The following is a 15,215-nucleotide window of genomic DNA, read 5'->3' as shown; positions in this document are numbered from 1 at the left end:
TATTGTATGCTAAAAAAATGACATTATTTTATTTATGTTAATACAATTGCTCAATAGGCACTCGCACATCTGAGCTATCTTTTTTTGCAGGTGCATAGTAACAGTTTAATAAGATGAGAAAAAAATAAGAAACCCGGACAATGCTCTTGATGGTATCACCGCTCTTTAATAAATTTAACAAGTAAAAAAAGAAATTCTAAGATATGGGTGCCACCCACTGTTTTCAATATCTTTCCATACCTCACCTTGTGAGGATGACGACAATGAGCCCTTTTTCTAAAATGTTTTATGAGATTGGAGAACACATTGAGAGGGATATTAGACCATTCCTCCATACAGAATCTTTCCAGATCCTCGATATCCTTCCTCTCCGCTTGTTTACTGCCCTCTTCAATTCAAACAACAGGTTTTCAATGGGGTTCAAATCCGGAGACTGAGATGGGCATTGCAAAATGTTGATTTTGTGACCAATTAACCATTTCTTTGTGGAATGTGATGTGCGCTTGGGGTTACTGTGTTGCCGGAAGATCCACTTGCGGCCAAGTTTCAGCCTCCTGCCAGAGGCAACCAGGTCTTTAGCTAAACACGTCCTGGTACTGGGTAAAGTTTATGATGCCGATGACATTAACATTGCCCCAGCCAGGCCCGATGGAAGCAAAATAACCCATAACATGAAATATCCACCACCATATTTTAAAGGAGATATGGGGTTATTTTCTGCTTATTGAATCCAGGGGTGCCAAAAATCTTTTTCGACTGTTTTAATTGTTGCTTAACAAAATCACTTTTTCTGAGAAATTGTATTAGTATTTTTTTTATTTCCCATTGTTTTGGAGCATACAATGTCGTTCAGTATTTGTATTATTTTTTTTATACAGTATTTTTTGCTCATCTTTATCAAGGGTGCCAATAATTATGGACCTGACTGTATATCAAACATTTACAAATGCAGTGATTTTAAAACAATTATGAAGGGTTTTATTGAATTCAGAATGAGACGGAGCAGGAATAAACACTTCTATTGAACACATCAAAGGGTTAAAATTCAGATTACATCATCGACTTCAGCCGAGGAGCAGCCATCTTTTTCCAAGACCAACAATTTCACTTTCACCGAAGAAAAACAAATAGATATTTATTTATTAATTATCTCAAACAAGCGACTATTCCGTTCCTTCGAGACAAATACCAACGAACTCCAAGGGACATCGGTAAGATTTTGCATGTCAATGTTTCAATAATTCTACTGTCACTGTTTTTCATGGCTGTTTCAGTATGCATCACTGCCACCGGTTGCTTTGGTGATGCATTGTAACAGTGCAATAATAAGTGATGAACAGTGGATACTAATGTCGCGAGGCTAGATTTGGCAAAAACATAATGGCAGATCTTGACAGGCTATTCTCACGATAACGCCAGGTTTTGTATGTTGATTGTATGTAGAAAACTCATATGCGTGACCACAATACCATGCAACTTTTCTGATAATGTATTAGGTAACCTAACACACCTGACATTTTGAAATATTGTTAATCTACTTGGCAACAGCCCCACACGTGCATTTGTCACCAATTAAATACAGCTCACAGTGGGGGGATTTGAGCTAGATTCGATTAGATGTGGTGTTCTTATGTGAGGAAGTCTTTTTAAATGTCAAAAGTCGCAATCAGCCGTCGCTACATCTATTTTCGACTTATACATTAATTATATGTACCCAAGAATATAACTTGTTAATTTCGTACCCCATCAGATCCCAAAATATAAGCTTGTTTTACTCCAACATTTGTAAACAAAGAAAATGTAAACAAACATGGTTAAAACGATCATTTTGATATCATGGATGGTCAGTCATTGAGTCCATAGCTATGTCTATGAATTTGAGAGAGGTTACATTTCTCCAGCCCCATCCCATAGCTTTTTACCGAACTAGGAGTGGGGAACCACTTTGTTGTTGTCAAATCAAATCAAGATGACGCCGATAGACATGGCAGCTCTGTTTCTCGCTCCTTATTGTTTCTACTGCTGATTGACGCCTTAAGATTAACTCTAAATGCCCTGTTAAAACTCTAGGAGTTTATATGCCGCTTAACACTGTTAACAAACCCAACATATATTTGAAGTCTTTTCGGACTTCATTCATTTTGAAATCCCACTCACCAAACAAACCCACATAACCAGAAAGCGTCTCTCAAGGGAAAACAGTTTCTAGATTGAGCCAGATTGATCTTCCAGCACCCTTTCCCCACTGTATGATGCACATGGATGTGACTGTGGGTGTAGGGCCTGAGTAAATCATGTATCCATCTGAGCCAGCAGCACTGTGAGGGATGGAGGAAGGAAGGAAACGGTTGTAATCAGGGGAACTTAACTGTTTTCCAAAGTGGAGGCAGGAAGTCAATCAGCTCTGGGGAGATGACGGCCAATGAATGCAGAGGAGAGAGAGCGAGAGAGAGCGAGAGAGAGAACCGTTTTTGACAGAGAGCTGCTGTGTGCTTTATTTCATGTTGAATTTGAGAGAGATGGAAAACATGTATGGTACATGACGGTCTACTTCATAAACTTCCTTTCATAATTGATTTAATCTCTGTTGCAACAGATGCAGATGTATACAGCGTAAATTGTCAAATCAATTACAACCTCTTGAAGGGCAGACCACCTGGAAAACCACCTGGAGAATTGCACACTCCTTTTCTTCTCTTTGCTACCGTTTCTCTGTCAATGTTGGTGTATCGGTCCATTGAAATGGGCCCATTGCAACTAATGGAAGAAGCGTGTTTACATTACCGTTTGACGAGGGTCTACAGAAGGGCAAAGTTGCATATTTAAAGTCTGTTTATTGAAGCAGCTAGCCTGGACAGCATCAATGTTCTCACACTCACTCAGTAGTTCATGTTGCAGTATTTTTGCAGAGCTGGTGAGAAGTTCAGTTTGCACCGAGAGTCCAAAAGATAAGATAAAAATCGAATCAAATTGTATTTGTCACATGCAGCGAATGCATCAGGTGTAGACCTGCCAGTGAAATGCTTACTTACAAGACCTTAACCAACAGCTTTAAGACATTTTAAGAAAAGTATAAAAGAGAGTATAAAAGTTCAAATAAAAATAACAAATCATTAAACTGCAGCAGTAGAATAACAATAGCGAGGCTATATACAGGGGGTACAAAATGTGAATCGCTATTTTTTTTTAATTATAAAGAAAAGTTTTTCATATTTAAAAACAATTACAAAATACATTGGTGTAGTTCAGTCCAGTGTAATTCAAACGACAAAATACATCATTATGAATTTCAAATACATAAATACTGCCCATCTCTGGGTATTCATAGTGAGACAGCACAGCGCAGGGAGAGGGCAGGTGTTCTGGGGTGTGTTTTCTCAGCCCAACTGTGCTCTGTCCATATTCAGGCAGGAGGCCTGTTACACTGTTCTGACGCTGTTATTGTTACCATTTATTCCAATGAATAAATGTTATCCCTAATCTTTTCTGGGGAATCGTAAGTGTATACAGCACTTTGCTGGGCCCCATGCGAACAGACTTGAATGTAATATGAATACTACAAGAGCGACGTGTTTTCTGTGTGAACATGATTCAGAAAGTCATGACAAGCATTTGTTCCTCATTTATATTTGGGTTGAGTGGAATATCGGTTCCAGTGAATTTGTTTGAATAACATGTTCACACCTCACCTACCCTCCAGTGGAATGATCCCGGTGGAATGATCCCGGTGGACATCATCCCGATTCCCTATGCAGTTAGAACTGATTCCCGGCATCACATTTCCATGGCACAGCATCAATTTCAGTAACATGAACAGCATGACAATCTAAGGGCAGTGAGTGCTGGAGATGAGCAGGGAATCGGAAGCATTTCCCACTGAGTCAGCGGGATTGCAGGCTGGTGATTGTGTTTCACAAAGGACACATAGGGTCAGCAGCACTCTGTCCACTCACAAACACATTAAAGCGATGGGTCTCTGCTCTCCATGGCCACTTTGGGCTTCTAAGAAACAACTTTCTTTCAAGAGACAGATTTTCCTTTTGTCCTCACTCTGAAAATGGTTTTACTCTAGCATGTTGTCTCCATTGCTACTTTTAAATATTCGGCATATTTAAAGTATATACACATGTATACCCTATCTAAACAAATCAGTTGGGGAAATTTCAGCCCTTCTAGAGCTGCCCCGGTCAACTGTATGTGCTGTTATTGTGCAGTGGAATCGTCTAGGAGCAACAATGGCTCAGCCACGAAGTGGTAGGCCACACAAGCTCACCGAATGGGGCCGCCAAGTGCTGAAGCGCGTAGCGTATAAAAATTGTCTACCAAGTTCCAAACTGCCTCTGGATGAACTTGACTGGCCTGCACAGAGCCCTGACCTCAACCCCATCGAACACCTTTGGGATGAATTGGAACGACCGACTGCGAGCCAGGCCTAATCACCCAACATCAGTGCCCGACCTCACTATTGGTTTTGTGGCTGAATGGAAGTCCCCGCAGCAATGTTTACAACATCTAGTGGAAAGCCCTCCCAGGGGAGTGGAGGCTGTTAAAGCAGCAAAGGGGGAGACCAACTCCATATTAATAACAATGATTTTGGAATGAGATGCTCGACGAGCAGGTGTCCACATACTTTTGGTCATGTAGTGTATATATAGTTACAGCTTGAATTTAAAGTGTATTACATGTATGTTTTGTGTCATTGGTGTAACGGTTTTCCTCCTCTTCTGAGGAGGAGTAGGAATGCGCAGCGTGGTAAGTGTCCATACTTTAATGAAAGATAACCGAACACTGAATAAAACAGAAAAAGAGAAATAAAATAAAAACAAAACAGTTCTGTATGGTAAAACACAGACACAGAAAACAACTACCCACAACCCATAGTGGGAATACAGGCTGCCTAAGTATGGTTCTCAATCAGAGACAATGATCGACAGTTGCCTCTGATTGGGAACCATACCAGGCCAAACACAGAAAAACAAAACCTAGAATACACAACATAGAATGCCCACCCCAACTCACGCCCTGACCAAACTAAAACAGAGACATATAAAAGGAACTAAGGTCAGGACGTGACAATTGGCCTACACACAATACCCCATAATGTCAAATTAGAATGTTTTTAGAAATTGAAATGTCTTGAGTCAATAAATAATCAACCCCTTTGTTATGGCAAGCCTAAATAAGTTCAAGATCACTCTGTGTGTACTAATAGTTAGGATTTTTGAATGACTACCTCATCTCTGTACCCCACACACAATTATCTGTAAGGTCCTTGTCGAGCAATGCATTTCAAACACAGATTCAACCACAAAGACCAAGGAAGGTTTCCAATGCCTGACAAAGAAGGACAACTATTGGTAGATGGGTAAAATAAAAATAATAGACATTGAATATCCCTTTGAGCATGGTAAAGTCATTATTACACTTTGGATGGTGTATCAAGGAAGGAAACCGTTCAGGGATTTCACCATGATGCCAGTGGTGACTTTAAAACAGTTAAAGAGTTTAATGGCTGTGATAGGACAAAACTGACGATGGATCAACAACATTGTAGTTACTCTACAATACTGACCTAATTGACAGAGTGAAAAGAAGGAAGCCTGTACTGAATAAAAATATTCAAAAACATGCATCCTGTTTGCAATAACACACTAAAGTAATATTCAAAAGAAATGTGTCAAGGAAATACACTTGAATTCAAAGCAATTATGTTTGGGGCAAATACAATACAACACATCACTGAGTACCACTCTTCATATTTTCAAGCATGGTGAAGGCTGCATTATGTTATGGGTATGCTTGTCATCGGCAATGCTTGTTTTTTATTAAAAGAAACAGAATAGAGCTAAGCACGTGCAAAATCCTAGAGGAAAACCTGGTTCAGTCTGCTGTCAACAGACACTGGGAGACAAATTGACGTTTCAGTAGGACAATAACCTAAAACTCAATGCCAAATATACAGTGGAGTTGCTTAACAAAACGACATTGAATATTCCTGAGTGGCCTAGTTACAGTTTTGACTGAAATCCGCATTCAAATCTATGGTAAGACTTGAAAATGGCTGTTTAGCAATGATCAACAACCAACTTGACAGAGTTTGAAGAATAACGTGCAAATATTGTCCAATCCAGGTGTGCAAAATTCTTAGACTTACCCAAAAAGAATCACAGCTGTAATCACTGCCAAAGGGGATTCTAACATGCATTGACTCAGGGATGTGAATACTTACATTTGATAATTCTGTATTACACTTTCAATAAATTTGCAAAATTTTCTAAAAACATGTTTTTACTTTGTCATTATTGGGGTATTGAGTGTAGAGGATGAGAAAAAATATATATTTAATCCCATTTGAATTCAGGCTGTAACACAACAAAATGTGGAATAAGTATGAAATATGAATCCTTTCTGAAGGGAATGTACTGTATATACTAGAATTTGAAATGGTAAAATATCAAGAGGTATAGGTAGGCTACATCCCTATTTGGTAATACTGGAGCACAGGTCGTTGTGTTGTATAGTATATCTGTTCCATTGCAGTAGTATCTGCCTCATTATTTTATCATAGGTCATTTTAGTTGGACTAAATGACGACCTCAAACTCTCCCAGTAACATTGTTTGAATGGAAACTTGCCATCTGGAAAGCAGAGCAGCACTCCCCAACTGTGATTTTAGACCAAAACAGATACTCCCTCCCTCCTCCCATGCCCATGCCATGAGTCCCAACATGCCAACGGCCAAGTGGAAGGCTATTTCTGTCTGCGGTCGGCCGGTCCAGTCGCCCCCTCCTCCACTGACCCAATGCTGAGTGCAGTGGCCCGCTCCGCTGCCTGGACCCTACAGGGGCCCGTCCAGAAGGGGAAGTGGGAGGGTCAGACACCATGTGTGAAGTTCTCAGTCATGGCCACTGGAGAATTTATTAGACTTATGGGAAAGTTACAGTGTTTGAAATGGGGGAATTTTGTGTGTGTGTGTGTGGGGGGGGGTTAAGGATGAGGAAGTCCCCCTCCTCTTTCAGCAGTGCTGCAGTAGTCAGTCTCACACGGTTTTCTTTTGTGCAGTTCTGAGTGCAGTGAGACCCATATGGCCTGAGAAACACATGGAAAAGGAGGCTTTTTTCCTGTCTATTTTCCAGCAGCTTATTCTGGCAAGTCACTATCAGCTATTTTTAGCCATACAGTAGACCTCCTCTGGCTAACTGGTGGCTATTGAGGTTCAAGTTATAAATGTGTAATGTGGTAACATACCATTTTTTTCTCTATTCCACAGACATTTGAGTTTTTTCCCATTCCTCTTTCTGTCACCACTGAGGATTTTTCATTTCAACTTCTTCTGTTCTAACTCCTGTTGTGCTGAACTGCTTTTAAGTCTTACTATTTCCTGATAGGACATAATGATTTTTAAATTTATCTCACCACTGTCTGTGTCTTCTCATGAATGATCCAGATAACAATCAGATCACAGGCTTTGCCTTCCATGTCTGTCAGTTTTTTCTACAGATGTGTCCCAACAAGTCTCAAATGAGTCCATGCACTGTGATCAGATTTGACATGGCGTAGCTACTTAGCATCAAATTGCATCTACACCAACCACGAGGACAAACACGATGACCATGGATCCATGAGGACACTTTTAACCCTCAGGATAGGGTGGAATTCTTACTACGTTGACACTCAATGCTTAGTCATGTGCACTATGTGGCTCACTTTCTGCCCTAGGTGGTGACACGGTACATCCCAATTCAGTGGACCGCAAGTGAACTCGGGCGAGGCAGGCTTTGAGCTGTCGCCTCGGCCCCAACAGAGGTGGCCTCATGCTCACTAGGGGTTAAACCTTGTGGTACACAAGGAACCTATGAAATAGATATGCTGTGTCAGTTCAAAGGGACAAAGATTTAGTGTTGGCATCATGTGTATTTTGAAGAATGTGCAGGGGACACGTATTAATTTCTACACTATTGTGAAACCAATCCACTGCCAGTAGGCCTTGTGGGTTACACAGAATCAAACCCCTGCTGAGATGGCAGAGTTGCTAATTGTGTCAGGAAGAGACCAGCTTCTGAGTCATACAGGCAGCCCATTGTCTGGACATGTATACACCCTCATCTGCTTCTTGGTCGTAATTTACTGAGGCAAAGTGTTTCATCATTTTCCTTCAATTCGTGAGAGGCTGAATATATCTAACAGGAGAAAGCATCTGAGCAAGCGAACAGCACCCCTCTGTCTCTCTACGTGTAGGCCATCTATCTGATGCTGTCTGGTCCAAACGAGGATGACATTGTTGCCGCCATAGCATTGAAGGCATGGGAAGCCAGTGAGCATTTGGCCTCCTTTGATTAAAAAAAGTATCAAAAATGCGTTGAGCTAAACTGAGCGAGCTGAACTGTGAATGGTCCTGGCGCAACAACAAAAAAGTGTCAAAGGAAGCCAGCTTGGATTTTGGCATCACTCTTATCAAATCCCATTGAGAGCATAACGTCATTGACAGAAACACTTGAATTGTTGTATCTCGTTGTGTTGTTGTCCTCTGGTTGCTAGCTAGCTAGCTACAATTGTCCCCTTCCTAAATTAGCCATGGATTGAGATAGAGATTTGGACTTGTGGTTTTACTTAATTCTCCTTAATGGCATATGATTATAATGGCAATTCTGATCCAAACATTAATTCATACATTGTTGTGCCCCTGGGCTGAGAGGATGGAATTTCAATATGTACAGTAGCTAGATGTAGAAGGCTAATATTAACTAGCTAACATTGCCCATGAATGGAAGTTAGGGTAGCAAGCAAGCATTTTAGCCAGGTAGCCTAGGACAACAAAAAATAAAGGTGTGTAGTGTATGACAGAGTGATAGTTTGGCCAACATGAAAGAGAGTAGGATGGCATTGGTTTTCTCTTAGTAGGGTGAGTTTTCTACTTGCACGAACGCGCATACACACACACACACAGAAATCAGAACCATGGACAGCCACATCATATTTAGCTTACATTGATTGGATTAAATAGGTTTTGGTATATTTTAGTTGGCACTGTATTAGATTAAGCAGAGGTGATTTAATGATCAAATCAAATCAAACTTTATTTGTCACATGTGTAGACATTACCATGAAATACTTACTTACAAGCCCTTAACCAACAGTGCAGATAATATTTACCAAGTAGACTCAAATAAAAAGTAATAATAAAAAGTAACACAATAAGAATAACAATAACAAGGCTATATGCAGGGTGCACCGGTACCGAGTCAGTGTGCAGGGGTACAGGCTAGTTGAGGTAATCTGTACATGTAGGTGGGGGCAAAGTGACTATGCATAGATAACAAACAAACAGAGTAGCAGCAGTGTACAAAAGGGTGGGGGGGTCAATGTAAATTGTCCGGTGGCGAATTTATTAAATTGTTCAGCAGTCTTTTGGCTTGGGGGTAGAACTTGCAACCTTCCGGTTACTAGTCCAACGCTCTAACCACTAGGCTACCCTGCCGTCCCAACTTGCGGTAACTCTCTGTGATTCTTAATCTATAGTTGTTTAGTGGTCTAAGAATGTCGGAAACATTAACTTGCTTGACCATTTTGTAGGTCATGTAACTGTACGTTACATGCAATATGCGCCGTGGACTCCACTGGACAGAGGTAGCTATCCGGTTTTGTGATAAAACAAAGGTGTTGTTGAATTTATTCGTCCACTGTGTCTTCTTATTGTCTCTGCCTTTAGGCCTATATATCACGGTCCCAATGCGCAAATATGGCTTCCCCAGTGATTTTACCCACACACTGCTACTGCATATCAGTAGGGGGCAGCATAGAGACCCTGAGGGATGACTGCTCTAGGAGATGAAGTCGCAGCTGGACTCTATGGCTTCAGAGTGCCTGTTTTCCATATCTTAAGGCTGCCACTCCAGTGAAGAGCCACTGATCTATAAATACCTGTCCTGTTATTGTTTAGCCCCAACCAACACTGCACTCTGCTCACCAATTAGCGTCACCACGGCAACCCACTCCAATGAGATGCAAACTTTCAAGCTGAAAATCAAGTCTCAATCTGGTTTACATGGTGTATAATTTCCTTTTGAGAGAATATTTTTTCTCATTGGTGAAGGGATGGTAGTCTCATTTCAAAGTGACTGGGAAAGGGGGATCAATGCTAAAAATATATTTTCTTTGTGTGCCAGTTTTCCAGCGCCATGACCTATTTAGTTGTACAGCAGCACTGCCAGACAGTGTCCTCTCCTTGCTCCCTCTCGTACTGTCACAGGTAAACCCAGATAACGCCTCAAGGTTGTCTCACCCAGTTTAAATATTTTCCTCCTCTACCACTGTGCTGTAAATCATCAATTGAACATTTACTTTCAATTTACTTGAAAGGACTTTTTATAATCCAATATGTGTTTATTTTAATTGATAATATCCTTTCCTTAATGCCTTTAAGTTAAACCCAAACATCATCATAGAGGTTGGGTTAGAAAAATATATACTAAATTACCGAAATAACAATGGTGACACATGGCTGAAGTTTCCTTTCCTTTAGGGATCAGTCATTTTGAATAAAAAATAAAATAAAGGCACTGCCAGGGTTAGGAACAGAACATTCTTGAAAATGACATGTAATTGGCTTCCAACAACATCAGTTAAGGAATTCGAAGTGACTCACTCCAGCTAACGCACTCCAGCGCCATCTACTGCTGCTCTGTGGTTTGTTCTATGAGGAAAATAATAGAAGAGAAATATCGAATAAAGAACAGTGGCTCACTTCAATTCTTACACTCAAATATTTGTCAGACTAAATACACAGTGGTGTGTATTTAATGATCAGGAGTGTGTGTTGCCGTCTTTCTCACAAGTAGTAGTATTGTATGGAATGATTTTATGTCCAGGCATTGGGTTCATTATCTCATTATCATCATTTGCAATAAATATAAATGTGACAGCAGCAATCCAGCTGAGGTACTTTACAGTGATCAGTGTGTCACTTTTGTGTGTGTGTGTGTGTGTGTGTGTGTGTGTGTGTGTGTGTGTGTGTGTGTGTGTGTGTGTGTGTGTGTGTGTGTGTGTGTGTGTGTGTGTGTGTGTGTGTGTGTGTGTGTGTGTGTGTGTGTGTGTGTGTGTGTGTGTGTGTGTGTGTGTGTGTGTGTGTGTATGGAAGTGTGTGTGTATGTATGCATCCATGTGTGTGTGGTGAAGATGATGTGACCCACACAGCCAGAGGAATGCCTTTCCGTAGACTCTTCTTGGCAGCAGCCTGCGTGCCGCATACCCTTCATAGCCTTCAAAGAGAAGTCAGAGGCCTACAGGGATTTCCCTCTGGCTTTCCCACCATGTGCACTGCACTGCAGAGAGACTCGCAGGGGATGAGGAGCATAGCAGCAAGAATGGGAAGGTAGTGGGTGTAGAGGAGATTCCTCTGTGAAAACCAAGGAAAACCAAGAGCCAAAGTTACTGAATTGTATCAGCCTGCTCCCCGTGGTAGCGCAATCTTTATTGATCATTATAATAAATAAAAGTATCTGGATTTACAGAGTCCACTGTAATGTCGAGGCACTGTAATCACAAATGGCTAGGCTAGCAAGTCTATTCCCTCTGAGATAGTATTCCTACAGTGTCAGACCCTTGGCTTGGCCACTTAGATAACATCTCAAACCAGGTGGAAGGCGATACACCTCGTTCCTGGACTGACAGACAGGGTCAAACTGTGCCAACTACGCAGACCTCTCTCAATAATGAATAACACTAGGCTAAGGGCTTGTAATCTCAATGTTTTATAACCTGCAATCAATCAGCCCAAACCCTCAACCCTGACACTATACTCATGTGTTCTAGCTAGGCTGTCAGGCCTTGATCCAACTAGGCATTTATCTTGGTTGTATCAACATGCCAGGTGGTTTATGTAGCCAAAACCAAGTCCATTTATTTTATTTGCCCAGAATTGGGCTTAGAGCTGTGGCAAGACCTACTAATTCTCTTCACATGTGTGTACCTGTAGCCAGATCACATTGAACGTGTGGGTGTCTTAGCCATGCTCTGCACACACTTTCTCTCTCTCACTCTTTCTCACTCACTCTTTCTCTCTCTTGTTCTCTCTCTCTCTCGCATTCTTTCTTTCATTTCTTTCTCTCTCTCTCTTTCTCTTTCTCTCTTTCTCTCTCTCTCTTTCTCTCTCTTGCTCTCTCTCTTTCTCTCTCTTTTTTTCTCTCTCTTTTTTCTCTCTCTTGCACTCTCTCTTTCTATCTCTCTCTTTCTCTCTCTTTCTCTCTCTCTTTCTTCTCTCTCTCTCTCACTCTTTCTCTTGCTCTCTCTGTCACTCTCGCTCTCACTCACTTAAGGCAAGTCTTTGTTTCATAGCAAACACCAGTGTGATGCAGAGGCATGAGCAGCAGATTCTATCTGCCACAGTGCATCTGAACTTAGTTAGAGCACACGTCATGTACCTTCGGGGGAAGACAGAGGATTGCTTCAGTGTTTGGTCTCTCTAATGAGAAACCATAGCCTGCTAGTGGCGCCTTAAATCACTTTGAGTGTCTTATAAGGGTTTGTCAACCATGTTATTGCTGGCTGTTTATACTGTGGTTCTTCTTATGCGTTGTAAGCTAAAGTGGCCAAGTTAATTGCTGAATCTGGTTTCATCTTGATTTGGTTCTTTGTACTGTAACCTGAGAACGCTTCACTAGACGTAACTCTGTAGTTACACACTTTCTTTGGACTGAGCGCTCAAGATTTCACACTAAAAAGGCTTTGATGTCTAAAGGCATTCTCTTTGGGGGAAAAGAAGTGGAAATGTTCACTGTGAAAGATAATTTAGGATATAGGGGCAACAGTTCAATGAGATCAAAATAGTCGTAGTGGAAATGTATGTTTTCTCATCATGACAACATATGGCATCAACCAGGAGAAAGACCTAGTATGCAGTACAGGAAAAACATAATGGGGTTTATGGCCTGTAAGTTTAAGTTTAATGAGCCATTATTGTTATGCCGAAAAGCATATCTCAGTGATGGAGTGTTGTATTGTGTTGAAGTAGCTTCCTAACTGAAAGGTTAGACCCATCAGTATGGCATCCACTGGAAATGTCATGTTTGTTCTGGCAATAGTCTGGAAAGGATGTGGCAGGTCAGTTGTACAGCTACATTCTTCTCTTTTCTCATGCTCATTTTTATTTCATGATGAGTGATGTGTACATTTTGGTAGAAATGACTAATGATTTTTCATTGAAAGGAATCCAGTAAACAACTCTCGCAAGGTTTGCAAGTTTATCCAAACAAAAAAACCCAGGCTATTCCAATTGATATGATCTACATCTGGTTGTTCAAGGAGCCAGAACGCCCCATAGTTATGGCATGGCATGGTTCCTGGTCTGTCTTCGGCCAAAACAGGCTATCTAAGGAACAGGGCTGGCTTGAGTGCTAAACCATATTTAACAGACCTGTAGAGTACCACAGACCATGTACCAATAGGATTCATCTAGACAGTACACTTCCATCCGAGCCAAAGGTGCACCTGACCTTTTTTAAACTGGTGCATACTTGGCTAACTGAACACAGCCAGGCAGGCCGATGCATTGCAGAGCGATAAACCCTTTGCATGGAGGATATAATAGACTGTATAGTGTTAATAATGGAACTCAGCCTGGGTTTGGAGACGCTTTATCTTTATTTACATGCATCGCCGATAAGACTGGTTTATTTGGCCAGCCGGAGCATCTCAAGTGAAGAGAGGCAGTCCTTCATCTCCTGCACAGCCCTGGTTGTAAACAACACTAATGTGTGTACTTCAGCTGACTTAGAGTGTAAACTAAGAAGCTTTGGGGTCTGAGTATGGATCAAATGTCAACAACACACGGAAAGCTGACATTAGTCTTGGCAAAAACTCCAGGGATCACATTACAAACCCTCTCCTAGCTGCAAACAAACTCTCTCCTAGCTGTAAACAAACCCTCTCCTAGCTGTAAACAAACCCTCTCCTAGCTGTAAACAAACCCTCTCCTAGCTGTAAACAAACCCTCTCCTAGCTGTAAACAAACCCTCTCCTAGCTGCAAACAATCCCTCTCCTAGCTGCAAACAATCCCTCTCCTAGCTGCAAACAAACCCTCTCCTAGCTGCAAACAAACCCTCTCCTAGCTGTAAACAAACCCTCTCCTAGCTGTAAATAAACCCTCTCCTAGCTGCAAACAGCAAATAAACCCTCTCCTAGCAAACAACCCTCTCCTAGCTGCAAATAAATCCTCTCCTAGCTGCAAACAAACCCTCTCCTAGCTGCAAACAAACCCTCTCCTAGCTGTAAACAAACCCTCTCCTAGCTGTAAATAAACCCTCTCCTAGCTGCAAACAAACCCTCTCCCCTAGCTGCAAATAAATCCTCTCCTAGCTGCAAACAAACCCTCTCCTAACTGTAAACAAACCCTCTCCTAGCTGTAAATAAACCCTCTCCTAGCTGCAAATAAATCCTCTCCTAGCTGCAAACAAACCCTCTCCTAGCTGCAAACAAACCCTCTCCTAGCTGTAAACAAACCCTCTCCTAGCTGTAAATAAACCCTCTCCTAGCTGCAAACAAACCCTCTCCTAGCTGCAAATAAATCCTCTCCTAGCTGCAAACAAACCCTCTCCTAACTGTAAACAAACCCTCTCCTAGCTGTAAATAAACCCTCTCCTAGCTGCAAACAAACCCTCTCCTAGCTGCAAACAAACCCTCTCCTAGCTGTAAACAAACCCTCTCCTAGTACAGTATATCAACTGAGTTAAGTAGCAGCTTTCTCATTTGTTTTGCCCATCTCGATAATGTGCCTCGTGTGGTAGAGAGCACAGACCTCATTGTGTAAAACTATCTTTGTCCGTCTTCTATTCTGACGTTTTCTGGCACTGCTACTCATACCAAAGCACAATGGGGATTTATATGTGTGTTGTAGATAAATAACAATATTTCCATTTTGGACTGTGTCTTTATCCAGAGGTATCCTGCAACACAGCTGGTTCTCTTTTTACCCAGCATAACACCCTGGAGCCAGACAGGAGAAATGGGACTGGTGCCACTCCATCCTCTGGGAGGCTGGAGCACATTATAGAGAGAGAGAGAGAGAGTAGATTCTGGGTTGGGACGGAGGGGATGGAAGGGTGATATGTTTGGCTCCATGGCACATCATTGAAAGCATTTTGCTATCTCTGTGATTTAACCCATTGTATTGCATATATCAATCAGCAAACTGTAGGCTTTGCATACGCTGTGATGGAAT

At 41.5% G+C, this 15,215-nt stretch overlaps 1 protein-coding gene across 2 annotated transcripts in view; it reads left to right on the top strand.

Annotated features, from left to right (window-relative positions):
• The first annotated feature begins 1,074 nt into the window (after window positions 1-1,074).
• The window catches only part of LOC123999146 (myocardin-related transcription factor B-like), a 42,950-nt gene continuing 28,809 nt past the window's right edge, over window positions 1,075-15,215 (top strand). The window contains exon 1 of one of the 2 annotated variants that reach the window (XM_046304606.1): window positions 1,075-1,211. The gene's annotated coding sequence lies outside the window, so the exon portion shown is untranslated. The remainder of the gene's footprint in view (window positions 1,212-15,215) is intronic. The other variant, XM_046304607.1, reaches the window with a different exon arrangement.

This window comes from Oncorhynchus gorbuscha, linkage group LG16 (assembly GCF_021184085.1).
Source record: "Oncorhynchus gorbuscha isolate QuinsamMale2020 ecotype Even-year linkage group LG16, OgorEven_v1.0, whole genome shotgun sequence".
NCBI classification, from domain to species: domain Eukaryota; kingdom Metazoa; phylum Chordata; class Actinopteri; order Salmoniformes; family Salmonidae; genus Oncorhynchus; species Oncorhynchus gorbuscha.
The sequence above is the reverse complement of the archived record's forward strand: the minus strand, read 5'-3'. Positions and strand labels throughout refer to the sequence as shown.